Source organism: Palaemon carinicauda, chromosome 18 (assembly GCF_036898095.1).
Source record: "Palaemon carinicauda isolate YSFRI2023 chromosome 18, ASM3689809v2, whole genome shotgun sequence".
NCBI classification, from domain to species: Eukaryota; Metazoa; Arthropoda; class Malacostraca; order Decapoda; family Palaemonidae; genus Palaemon; species Palaemon carinicauda.
In genome coordinates, this window is record NC_090742.1 from 52,793,786 (window position 1) to 52,808,102 (window position 14,317).

The 14,317-nt window shown below is 44.7% G+C and overlaps 1 protein-coding gene across 1 annotated transcript in view; it reads right to left on the reverse strand.

Moving 5' to 3' along the window:
* Positions 1-14,317, reverse strand: part of sotv (exostosin glycosyltransferase sotv) — a 574,706-nt gene that overhangs the window by 400,366 nt on the left and 160,023 nt on the right. The window lies entirely within an intron of this gene.

Consider the following 14,317-nt stretch of genomic DNA (forward strand, 5'->3'; position numbering starts at 1 on the left):
GGAGTACCTTCTTTACGTGTGGCTGACGTAGAAGGTCTACCCTTAGAGGAAGACTTCTGGGAACGTCTACTAACCATCGAAGTATCTCGGTGAACCATTCTCTCGCGGGCCAGAGGGAAGCAACTAACGTCAACCTTGTCCCTTCATGAGAGGCGAACTTCTGCAGTACCTTGTTGACAATCTTGAACGGTGGGAATGCGTAGAGATCCAGATGTGACCAATCTAGGAGGAAAGCATCTATATGTATTGCTGCTGGGTCCGGGACTGGAGAGCAATAGATTGGAAGCCTCTTGGTCAGCGAGGTTGCAAAGAGATCTATGGATGGTTTACCCCAAGTGGCCCAAAGTCTCTTGCACACATCCTTGTGGAGGGTCCATTCGGTTGGAATTACTTGCCCTTTCCGACTGAGACAATCTGCTATGACGTTCAAGTCGCCTTGGATGAACCTCGTTACTAGGGAGATGTCTTGACCTTTTGACCAGATGAGCAGGTCCCTGGTGATCTCGTACAACGTCAGTGAGTGGGTACCTCCTTGTTTGGAGATGTACGCCAAGGCCGTGGTGTTGTCCGAGTTAACTTCCACCACTTTGCCTCGAAGGAGAGACTTGAAGCTTTTCAAGGCCAGATGTACTGCCAACAGCTCCTTGCAGTTGATATGCATGCTCCTCTGACTCGAGTTCCACAGTCCTGAGCATTCCCGACCGTCTAGTGTCGCGCCCCAGCCCACGTCCGATGCGTCCGAGAAGAAAACGTGGTTGGGAGTCTGAACAGCCAGGGGAAGACCCTCTCTTAGGTTGATATTGTCCTTCCACCAAGTCAGACAAGACTTTATCTTTTCGGAAACCGGGATCGAGACCGCTTCTAGCGTCTTGTCCTTTTTCCAGTGAAAAGCTAGATGGTATTGAAGAGGACGGAGGTGTAGTCTTCCTAGTGACACAAATTGTTCCACGGATGACAGCGTCCCTACCAGACTCATCCACAGCCTGACTGAGCAGCGTTCCTTCTTCAGCATCTTCTGGATGGATAGCAGGGCTTGATCTATTCTGGGGGCTGATCGTCTTGTTGTTCAGCAACGTCCTCATCAGAGGGTTCCTCATCCGAAAACTGATGAGGAAACGGCAACGGAGTGGGCAACGTCTGGCTCGCTGAGTCCGGTCGCACTGGTGCATGCGTGACGGAGCCGGACGCAACATCATGGAACTGCTGCACAGTCTGTGAACTGTCAACAACCATGGGTGCGCGAGGAAGCACAGCGTCAACCCGAGACTGTCTAGACCGTCTGGGTTGTGCAGTCAACACCCTACCGGGTTGCTGAGGTTGACGCACTGCGTCAAAACAAGTCACCTCTGCTGGTTGTTGAACGTCCTGAACGTCAACAACCATCTCCGAGCGTCGCTTAACGTCAACGTGCGGCTGGCAACCCACACTGGGTCGCATCGGTGGAGGAACCACCTCAACTGGCAGACGCGAGAAGGTTACCTCAGCGTCAACAGGGCGCACAACCGACCGGTTGGAAGGTTGTTGGCCAGAAGGTTCGGCAGCAACCTTCTCCGCATTAAAGTCCTCTATCAAGGACGCAAGATTGGACTGCATGTCTTGCAGCAAAGCCAATTTAGGGTCTACGGGAGCAGGTGCGGCAACAGACGGGGTTAGCGACTGAGGCGGTACCGCTTTCCATCCCTGAAAGCCTTGTTTATGCATGACATAATTGTACAGCAAAACTTCAAAGGCTCGAAAACAGCTGTGAAGTTGACCTGTAAAAAACTTGGAGCGTCTCCTGGCCAGGCGCCAGGGAGAGTCTACGAGATTTGAGAAGTCTATCTGGGCAGAGGCATGAACTCCCAAGCCGAAAACTTCTCTCGTGTCATATCAGATTCTCGCTCTATAAGCCAGTTTAAAAGAAGGGAAAGCAAAGGCTGTATCCCCCAAACTCCTCCTGGTGATAAACCAGTCGCCTAGCCAACGTAAAGCTCTCTAGGAGAGCGAGAGAGCACTAGCTTAAAAACAACGGCTTCGAAGTAGCTAGGCCTAGTGTAAGCTCTGACGTTTAGGAGAACGAGGAGCAGCAGTTACAAAAAGATCCGGACAAAGATCCTTAAAAAAAAATCATCATGATTTAATTAAAGTCCATAAGGGGGCTAAGCAGCTTTAGGCTCCTCTCCATCTGACAGAGTCCTCAAGGGAATATCAGTAGGAGGGGGAACAGCAACTTCCTCATCTACAGGAACCTTGTCCGATAAAAGCTGAGTCTCAAGCAAGGGAGAGACCTACCGTGGTGGCAATGCTTTACAAGCAGAGTCCACACTCACTGGTGCATTAGTAGCGGACCAGAACGCAACGTCATGTAACTGCTTGACAGTCTGTGAACTGTCAACAACTGAACTGTCAACCACAACAGGTGCGTGAGGACGCACAGCGTCCACTCGAGACTGCTTTGACTGCCTAGACTGAGCAGTCAAAACAACTCTAGAATGCGGAGGTTGACGCACAGCGTCAAAACAAGTCAACTCCGATTGTTAGCGAACGTCTTGAACGTCAACAGGAGCATCAGCAAGTGGCCTAACGTCCAAATGCGGCTGAAAATCCACACGAGACCGCATCGAGTGTGGTTCTAAACAACCTGACTGACGTGACTTAGCTACGCCAACGTCAACAGGAAGCACAAAGGAACGTTAGGTTTGCTGAAAGCCAGGATATCGATGAGATAAACGGCTAGACTCAACGGACTAATCGGCAGAATAGTCTTCCATAAGGGAGGCAAGCATATTCTGCATGTCTTGCCATACAACCCATTAAGGATCAACGGAAATGGTTGTGGTAAGAGACGAGGGTAACGTCTGTGACCGCAACACTTTGCCAACAAAAAAGACTCTCGGAGTCTGTGTTACGCTTTTGTTAGGCGGCGAGCAGTTATCCGATGACTGCATAGGGTCAGAGCTGTCCTAATGGCTGTAACCAGGACGCTGGACCTGTCCTGAAAGGACTGACTTTCGCTTAAGGGCTTCGAAACCTTGTGACAGGTTTCTTATGCGAAAAGCCTTCGGATGACGAGGAGAAAAAACGTCTCTCTCGTCTTATGGTAGGGGAGATCTTGGTAAGATACACCCGATACCATAGAGGGAAACGTCTGCTCGTTGATCAAGGCCTCTCGAACCCATAAGTCGTTCGACATTACTTCTCCCCTGGGCTTGGGAGCTTGCAAGAGGTCCCGGACTAGGTGAACGACAGGCACAAACAGACGAACCCTCGGACGCAACACTGTAACACTTTGCGCATATCACTTTATCACTTCGATTTTCTGTTTTGCACTTATTTCACTGAAATCGAAACTTTTACTGATTTCTACCTGAAACACGCAATTCTACCCTTCATTAAAAGGTAGTAATTGCGAAATCAGTCGTATAATGCAAGCTCATTAATACCAGCAAAAAACAGAAAACATATTTTAAGATAAAAAATTCAGTGGCTGGGAAAGAGACTAAACACTAGTTCATATAAACTACGTTTTCAATCTCTCACCGCACATAGCCTGGGGACGAGAATAAAAAACTAAAAACGTTTTATCCTTCCTCCCCGTACAGAGACTAGGGACGAGAGTAACTCGAGAACAACGTTACCCGCTTGAACGGAACGTTTTCTCTCCTCTCTCTCCCTCCGTCTCTATCTCTCTCTCTTTTTCTCTCTTGATTTCTCACCTAAGAGAAGAGCCCAATTATATTTCGTCAAAAAAACATGTTATTTGACTAAAGGAAAAAACTGAAAGGTTTTTCAAATAAAAAGTTCCTTTAAAATAGAATTTAAAACATTTAAGCTAAGAAAGAATGAACAAAACGTCAGAATCGATTTACTCTTACTGCAAAGTGAAACCGTGATACACTCTCTCTCTATCGTAACGATAGAGCGCATGTTGAACGTCCTGAACGTCAACAATTGCGTAGCATAAATAAACTAAACGTTAGTTCATCTTTGAAAACAGTACGAAGACTATCAAAGAAATTCTTTCATAAAATATTACATTTAAAAAGTTTTAAATCCTTAGCTCTTTAAAAGCTATTTACGATATAAAGGGCTCAACGTTGATTAACTTCGGTTTCCAAGTTAGGACCGCCTACTCTCAGGAAAGGTCGCATATAAACAAAACATTAAAATTTATTTTTATATGTTTATAATAAATGGAAAGTTAATCGAAGAGGCCTAATAAAGGCGGAGAGATATAAAATATATAGAGGAAAATCTATAAATAATTTATAACGTGATAAGATAATTACTAAAAGCCTAAACACACTTCCGTCTAAGGGAAGGGTCGGCCATTTAAAAGTGAAAGAAAGTCCATACTCTCTTTGTCACCATAATTAAATCTATCCAAAACGAGTTCAAGATTTAAGATGAAGATAAAACACCTGCATTGCGAAAGCTCAAAACCAGAATATAGTACTTCACCAATATGATGTGAAAAACTCCAGTTTAGCAACAGCGAGTAAAGTACGTCTTGTCGACACGTCGACAGAGAGAAAATTGAGTCTTTGTTTACATAAGAGCTGGGTATCTGGTCGACAGATGGCGCTGTTGGGCACACCCGCAACCTGTGTAGCGATCGCTGGCGAGTTTTTTCCGTAGAGTTTGTCTGTCGAGCAACAGAGTTGCAGCTATATATTCACCGGCTAAATTAAATATTTAAAAATCACGAGTATGACAATTCTTTATGTATGGCATTTATGAGAAAGCTTTTAATTCTGTTGAAACTTCATAGATTTTAAAGGCTCATCCTTTCAGCTTTCGCCGTAAGTTTACCCCTATAAATAGCGTTGGTTTGTATTCCAGTTACGGAACCACTAACCTTTCGAAGCAGCAGTCCTCCGCAGTGTGATCTCCTCATCCAAGGAGAAACACTCACAGGAGAGACAGACGTGAGAGACAGACGGAGGACTTATTTTCCCCCTCAAAGGATGAACAGGATCGGGGAAAACACAGTCGGCAGCAACAACTGGAGAGTCTGGAGGTGCAGCAGACACAGAAAACGCCTCAGGTACCACAATGTCGACGCACAACAAAGGATCCAACTCCGAAGTCAACGAAGGCTGCACACTAGCACCACAAGTGGTGAATTGCAGCAAGGAGTCCTTGGAGGGAAGGCCCAGAAGCCCCAAGGACGACCACACCTGTAAAAAGGGAGACAGAGACAATATCTCACCTGGGGGGAATGGTGGGGCTGCTTCGCTAGAGGAAGCAACACCATCTCTTGAAGACCAGGGTTGGCCATAAATTAAAGGGTCTACGCTACTACTCGACAGTCTCTCAGAAGAGACCAAACGAGCAGGAGCTTCGGAGGAAGGTCGGGAAGTGGAAGCAGATGCCTTGGGTATTTTTCCTTTCGAAGAAACCTTCGAAGGAGAAGTATCCCGCTTTGACTTTTTCTTCCGCCGTCACCCAAACCTTTCCCACTGGGAGGCAGACCACACCTGACACTCATTACACATTATCACTATCACACAGTTGACCTCTGCAGGCGGGACAAAGGGTGTGGCAATCGGTGCCCATGGCTGACATGAAGATTCCGCAGGGCCGGTCTTCAAGTCCAGGGAAAGTACGCATGGTTGGCAAAAGTCAACACACACACACACACTAATAAAGAGAAAACACAAAATAAAAGCAATTAATGGGAGTCCAAAATAACTTGGTGAGGATGATGAGAGGCAACGACCATTCACCATCCGAGAAAAAAGCAAAGTGAGCTAAATCACCGGTGTATGAATGGGAGCGGTAGCAAGCTAACCCCCCCTTAACCCCCCTATCTAGCAGAATGGGTAGTTAACCCTTGCTCAATTCTAATGGCTCGTCATTTCAGCTTTGCTAAAAGTAATACCACTAATAAATAAAGTAGGTTTGTACTGTATTCCAGTTATGGAACAAATATATAATTTAAAGTTTTCTGGCATCCTGATATCAAAGAGAGAACTCTCTCTCTCTCTCTCTCTCTCTCTCTCTCTCTCTCTCTCTCTCTCTCTCTCTCTCTCTCTCTCTCTCTCTCTCTCTCTCAGCTGTTGAAAAGTATTGGAATGCACAGTTTTTGTTTATTTATTTGAAAGAAACAATTATTATCGAGATACTCAAGTTTTTAGTTTATAAAATAAGCTGAATAGATAACATACTGCGCAGGAGACGACACATAAGAAGTTGCGTCATGCTCCTAGATTAGCGCCGTAGGCTACGAGTCTTGAACGAAAACACCGAACACTTACAGTAAGTACAGTTAAGCTGTACTGTAGTAATATTACTGTACTGTACATATATTACATTAATATACAGTACAGTATCATTGAGTATTAGGTTACAGTACAGTATTACTAGATAGAAACAACTTTTGTTATATAGAACAGTAAGGGGATGATGACGACTCGGTAAACTTTACCTTAGCACAATACTGTAATGTAACCTTACTGTGTACAGTACGTAGTATACATGTGTGCAAATGTACTGTACACTGTATATATGATTATATTTGTAGAAATCAAATTAAAACAATATTAGGCAGTATTTACTGTGTTAATCATCAGCTCAGGCACCTGCTTGTGGCAAGGAGCAGTGACTTTTTAGGTTACGAGTTAGCCCACCATAGTGCAGTATTTATTCGCAAAATTCACTTTCTGCACCGGTGTCTGTAACCTAACTGTCTCGAAGAACGAGACCTGACTGTACTTAAAAATTCAATAAATTCAATAATAATGCTAAGAAAAGACCCACCCACACCCAACTGTTTGAGTTTGAAAACAAGGGCTTAATGATTAACACAGTCAAAGGCAGCACTAAAATCAAGGTCAATCATATGAACTTCCTGACCACTATCAAGGGATTTCTGTACAGTATTGGAGATTGTAAGAGGAGCATCACATGCTCCAAGGCCTTTACGAAAGACTAGGGAACAGATGATTAACTTCAGCAAACCTATCCAGACATTTATCATTATCATTTAAATCAATTCAAATAATTATCCCTTAAAACAATTGCCTATTAGAGTAATTTTTTTAGAACAATTTTCTATTTGAAAAACTGTTTTTAAAAAAAATTTTTTTACACACTTTTCAAGATATGGAAAATGCATAAGAACTCTACTATAGGTGGTTCCTTTAGTATTGTTACAATTTTGGTGAGGAAATAACCATAACTAGAAAACCTTGACCATATAATTTCAGGTTACCTTGGGGAATTCCATCTCATTTCTTTTCTAGGCAATTGTAGCCCTTAATGATATTATTACACCCCTTCTTGTATGATGCAACATACCAAATTGGTTCAGGTATGATTCTATGAGGCATTTCTCAACTTAATCGTAAAAGGCAGTTCACTTGGGTATGTAATCAAACTCAGAATCTATCATATTTCAGATACTGTACATTTTCACATAACAGAAGAGGTCGGAAACTTTACCACTTTAACACTTGAAAAAGCTAAAAACTATCTCTGCTTTGGAAGAATCACCATCAATAAAATAACCTCAAAATCTTTCTTATCTTTTGAAAGCTTTAATTTTATTCTTTCAATAAATCCAAAAGGGTTGAACAGATTGAAAAAGTCTTCATAATTGATATTGAGAGCAATGCTGGTACAATAAAAACTCTTGAATTTTCATTTATACTGCCATATATTTCATTACCCTGGCATTGTGTGGAAGATGGAATAAAAGGATCCACACACTGGAGCTATAGGTATCCAGAGAGTGATCTTTTTTGGTCTTTAGGACATCAAAAGGATGGGAAGATATGACAACAGCAGAGAAGTTGCAAAGACTTTCCTTTTCAACATTTGCAGAGTTTGACAATGGTGCCGTGGGACAGTCTGCATATCCAGTGGATTGGGGTCATTAAAAAAAAAATTCATAATTACTTTTGTTTGTTTGTTGTGTATATTTGTTTGTTCAACATACTTGAAAATGTTAAGAAAGTTTCATATGTTGGAAAAGGAAAAGAAAAGTTACATTCACCACCATCGGCACAATAAGAGTACTGTACAGTATTGTACTATACTTCCCAGATGGTCCACTCCATACCCTACCCATGGGAAAGCACCAAAACAGATATAGAGGCAAGGGTGTAAGCTAACCCCACTGGGATAAAAAAAATATGGAAGCGTTCTCCCTATATCGTAATGGGATTCAAGCCATGTGCTGAGCGTCCTACCCCAAGAGGATTGGATCCCACTGGATTCCAATGAGCTAATCCATGAGAATAGTTCCGCCAAAAAGGTCCAAACCATCTTCGGGTTTGCTGAAATCTTATGATACTCTCACATACAGCATTGAATGTAAACATCCGTCAACCATGATCCCTTCTTCCATTCATCTAAGCAGTGAGTTTTTACAAATTTGGAAATATCCACCCCATTAAACAAATAAAGTAAATGAATAAACAGGAATAATAATAATAAGGATGAATAAATGTAAATAAGGACAAGGAAAATATTACTCAGAGTAAGGACAGCACAACAAAGTTTATAAAATGTTATTTTTATTAGTAAAATAAATTTTTGAATATACTTACCCGATAATCATGTAGCTGTCAACTCCGTTGCCCGACAGAATTCTATGGAGGGATACGCCAGCTATCACAATACTAGAAGGGGGTGTACTTACCAGCGCCACCTGTGGCCAGGTACTATAGTACTTCTTGTTGACACCTCCTCAATTTTTCCTCGGTCCACTGGTTCTCTATGGGGAGGAAGGGAGGGTCGATTAAATCATGATTATCGGGTAAGTATATTCAAAAATTTATTTTACTAATAAAAATAACATTTTTCAATATTAAACTTACCCGATAATCATGTAGCTGATTCTCACCCAGGGGGGTGGGTGAAAAACCAGTGTACAAGACTAAAGGATAGCTAAGTATCCCGTATTTCATATAATCAGTTATCCACAATAACAATGAAATAATAAGTACCTGGTAAGGAAGTCGACTTGAACCGTTACTCTGCCTTTAATAAGATCGTCTTCCTTACTGAGCGCAGCGTTCCTCTTGGGAGGCTGAATCAACTCAAAGGTGCTAAAGTATACAGGGCTGCAACCCATACTAAAGGACCTCATCACAACCTTTAACCTCGGCGCTTCTCAAGAAAGAATTGACCACCCGCCAAATCAACAAGGATGTGGCAGGCTTCTTAGCCGACCGTACAACCCATAAAAAGTATTCAAGAGAAAGGTTAAAAGGTTATGGGATTATGGGAATGTAGTGGCTGAGCCCTCGCCTACTACTGCATTCGTTGCTACGAATGGTCCCAGGGTGTAGCAGTACTCGTAAAGAGACTGGACATCTTTGAGATAGAATGATGCGAACACTGACTTGCTTCTCCAATAGGTTGCATCCATAACACTCTGCAGAGAATGGCTCTGTTTGAAGGCCACTGAAGTAGCCACAGCTCCCACTTCATGTGTCCTTACCTTCAGCAAAGCAAGGTCTTCTTCCTTCAGATGAGAATGTGTTTCTCTAATCAGAAGCCTGAATAGTAAGAACCTGAGTTCTTAGAACTTGGAAAAGAAGGTTTCTTGATAGCACACTATAAGGCTTCTGATTGTCCTTGTAAAGGTTAAGACCTTTTTAGATAGTACCTAAGAGCTCTAACTGGGCAAAGTACTCTCTTCAGATCATTCCCCACCAGGTTGGACAGGCTTGGGATCTCGAACGACTTAGGCCAAGGACGTGAAGGAAGCTCGTTTAGCAAAAACCGAGCTGCAAGGAACATGTAGCCGTTTCAGATGTGAAAACAATGATCCTGCTGAAGGCGTGGATCTCACTTACTCTTTTAGCTGTTGTCAAGCACACGAGGAAAAGAGTTTTTAATGTGAGGTCCTAAAAAGAGGCTGATTGGAGAGGTTCAAATCTTGATGACATAAGGAACCTTAGGACCACGTCTAGATTCCAGCCTGGAGTGGACAACCGACGTTCCTTTGAGGTCTCAAAAGACCTAGGGAGGTCCTGTAGATCTTTGTTGGTGGAAAGATCCAAGCCTCTGTGGCGGAAAACCGCTGCCAACATACTTCTGTAACCCTTGATCGTAGGAGCTGAAAGGGATCTTACTTTCCTTAGATATAACAGGAAGTCAGCAATCTGGGTTACAGTGGTACTGGTTGAGGAAACTGCATTGGTCTTGTACCAGCTACGGAAGACTTCCCCTTGAGACTGATAGATTCTGAGAGTGGATGTTCTCCTTGCTTTAGCAATCGCTCTGGCTGCCTCCTTCGAAAAGCCCCTAGCTCTTGAGAGTCTTTCGAAAGTCTGAAGGCAGTCAGACGAAGAGCGTGGAGGATTGGGTGTACCTTCTTTACGTGAGGTAGACTTAGAAGGTTCACTCCTAGAGGAAGAGTCCTGGGAATGTCGACCAGCCATTGCAGTACCTCTAAGAACCATTCTCTCGCGGGCCAGAGCGGAGCCAACCAACGTCAGCCGTGTCCCTTTGTGAGAGGAGAACTTCTGAAGTACCCTGTTGACAATCTTGAACGGCGGGAATGCATACAGGTCGAGATGGAACCAATCCAGCAGAAAAGAATCCACGTGAACTGCTGCTGGGTCTGGAATCGGAGAACAATACAACAGGAGTCTCTAGGTTATCGAGGTAGTGAACAGATCTATGGTTGGCTGACCCCACAGGGCCCAAAGTCTGCTGCAAACATTCTTGAGAAGGGTCCACTCTGTGGGGATGACCTGACCCTTCCGTCTGAGGTGATCTGCCATGACATTCATACCGCCCTGAATGAACCTCGTTACCAGTAGCTTTCGATCTTTAGACCAGATGAGTAGGTCCCTTGCGATCTAGAACAACTTCCACGAAAGAGTCCCTCCCTGCTTGAAGATGTAAGCCAGGGCTGTGGTGTTGTCAGAGTCCACCTCCACCACTTTGTTAAGCTGGAGGGACTTGAAGTTTATCAAGGCCAGAATAACCGCCAACAACTCCTTGCAATTGATGTGAAGTGTCCTTTGCTCCTGATTCCATGTTCCCGAGCATTCTTGTCCGTCCAAAGTCGCACCCTAGCCCGTGTCTGATGCGTCCGAGAGGAGACGGCGGTCGTGTTTCTGAACAGCCAAAGGTAGACTTCCTTGAGAAGAAAGCTGTTCTTACACCACGCGAGAGAAGACCTCCTCTCTTCGGAAACAGGAACTGAGACCGTCTCTAGCGTCATGTCCTTTATCCAGTGAGCAGCTAGATGATACTGAAGGGGGGGGAGGTGGAGTCTCCCTAACACGATGAACAGGGCCAGCGATGAAAGTGTCCCTGTTAGACTCATCCACTACCTGACTGAGCATCGGTTCCTTCTCAGCATGCTCTGGAATCATTCTAGGGCTTGGAAGATCCTTGGGGCCGACGGAAAAGTCCGAAAAGCTCGACTCTGAAGATCCATACCCAAGGAGACAATGGTCTGGGATGGAACGAGCTGAGACTCCTCAAAATTGACCAGGAGGCCCAGTTCCTTGGTCAGATCCATAGTCCATTTGAAAATCTCCAGACAGCGACGACTTGTGGGAGCTCTTAAAAGCCAGTCGTCTGACGGAGCCGGACACAAGATCATGGTACTGCTGCACAGTCTGTGAACTGTCAATCATGGGCAAGCGAGGAAGTACAGTGACAACCCGAATCTGTCTAGACTGTCTGGGTCGTACAGACAACTCCTTATCGGGTTGCTGAGGTTGCCGCACTGCGTCACAACAAGTCACTTCTGTTGGTTGTTGAACGTCTTCCCCGTGACACATTGACTCCGTAAACAAAAAATCCTCTAACAAGGACTAAGCTTGGACTGCATGTCTTGCAACACAGCTCAAGGTCTATGGGAGCAGGTGTGGTAACAGACGGGATTAGCGACTGAAGTGGAACCATTACCTTCCCTGGAAGCATGTTATGCTTAAATAAAAGTCCATAGGAGGCTATGCAGCTAAAGGCTCCCTCCAAATGACAGAGTCCTCAAGGGAATATCAGAAGGAGGGAGAAAAGAACTTTCTCATCTACAGGGACCATATCCTAGAAAAGCTAAGTTCTCTCAGTGAGGGTTCACTGGTGCAAAAGCAGCAGACTAGAAGGCAACGTTATGAAACTGCTTGACAGTCTAGTGAGTTGGCAACAACCAAAGATGTGTGACTGAGAAGCATGCGGTAAGGTATGCAGAGCATGTTGTATGCAGAGTATGCTGTATGCAGAGCATGCTGTATGTAGAGCATGTTGTATGCAGAGCATGCTGAATGCAGAGCATGCTGTATGCAGAGCATGTTGTATGCAGAGCATGCTGAATGCAGAGCATGCTGTATGCAGAGCATGTTGTATGCAGAGCATGCTGTATGCAGAGCATGCTGTATGTAGAGCATGTTGTATGCAGAGCATGCTGAATGCAGAGCATGCTGTATGCAGAGCATGTAGTATGCAGAGCATGCTGTAAGCAGAGCATGCTTTATGTAGAGCATGCTGTAAGGTAAGCAGAGCGTGTGCATGGCGTTTAACATTTCTCAGAAATTCCATGACCAGTGCTAGAGTGCTTTATGCATGCTTGCATGGGGTTTTAATATCAACATAATATTTACCTTACATTCATAACTCATGATTCATATTTTGCGATATTGTTAAAAATATATTGCAAGGAATACAAATATATTTTTATAAGTAATACAAATAACCTCCATTATCATAAGGTTTGAAAATGGAGGAAAGGTATGCTGAACAGCAGAGTCAGAACGAGCTGGAACAACAATAGTTGTGGTTTCCTCTTCAAGACTCTGTTGAGGGAACACCTGAGGCTCAGTCTGCAAAGGCTGATCAAAGGAAGTAGCAGAAGGTAGGCGCATGGGTGGAGGAGGCTGACTCCTGGCATGAGTGGCTGAACTCAAGGGTTGCGCTTGCTGAGTGGTTGGCGGATGCGCAGTAGCAAGTTCCTGAGGAACGAGTTGAGGTTCCTGCGGTGTGAGCTGAGAGCGAAAAGGTAGTGGCTGCGCAGAACGCAGTAAAAATCTCGCAAGTTGAGGCTCCTGAGGCGCAAGGCTAAGGTGTTAAGGTGCTTGCCTTGAGGAGGGTTGAGCTCGCTGCAGCGAGAGCTGAGGAGACTGACTCATGGATGGGAGAGGTTGTACCTCAAGCGAGTGTTGCCTCACTGGTGGAACAGCAAGTGGAAGCGGAGGAAGAGAGGTATAAGCCTCCTGTTCCCATTGCTGAGGTTGCCTTAAGGAAGGCGGAGGGAGCTGCACACCACTGGGATCAGTAAACTCATAACGTGGCTCAACATCGTACGCCTGGCAGGTGGTACTGCGGTCAGGCGGAGCGAGCGCAGGCGGAGCGAGCGCAGGCGGAGGGAGCGCAGGCGCGGAGCGAGCGCAGGCGGAGCGAGCGCAGGCGGAGGCGCAACCTTCTCAGCCCGACACTCACGCATCAAGACCGAAAGTTGTGACTGCATGGACTGCAGTAGAGTCAACTTGGGGTCGGCAGACACTAAGGTCTGCTGAGGTAAAGCCTTAACAGCAGAGATCTGTTGCGGCAGAACCTTACTCCTCTTAGGCGGAGTGCATTCAACTGATGACTGAGGAGAGTCAGAGCTAACCCAATGACTGCATCCGGGTTGTTGAACTCTAACTTCGTACGTCTGGCATAGGTCTGGACTTTACGTTTAAGAGGTCTTGAGACCTGAGACCAGCGTTTTCTCCCCTAAATTTCTTCTGCAGACGAGCAAAATAAGGGCTCAATCGTCTGCGGGTGGGAGTGACGGTCTCGGTAAGACACGCCCACAACCACCGAGGATACTTCTGTGCGCCGATCAAGGCCTGCTGAACCCTTTTGTCCTTCGACATTGCTTCTCCCCTGGGCTTGGGAGCTTGCAAGAGGTCCCGGACTGGGAGGACGACTGGCGCGCACAGAAGTACCCTCACGCACAACACTGACACACTTTGCGCTAATCACTTATCACTTTGATTTTCTGTTTGCACTTATTTCACTGAACTCGAAACTATAAGTGGTTTGTACCTGAAACACGCAATTCTATCCTTTCTCAAAAGTTAGTAATTGCGAAAACAGAATTACAATGTAACAGAAAAATCTAATGAAAGATAAATAATTCAGTGGCTGGAAAGAGACTAAACACTAGATCACTCTAGAAACGTTTACCTTCTTCCCCTAAAGAGACTAGGGAGAAGAGCAAAAACGATAACAACGTTACTCGCTTGAATGAAACGTTTATCCTCCTCTTTCTCCCTCCGTCTCTATCTCTCTCTCTCTCTCTCTCTCTTGACTTAGAACCTGAGAGAAGAGCCCAATCATATATATCGTTAAAACATATTATTGTTAAAGGAAAAAACTGAAA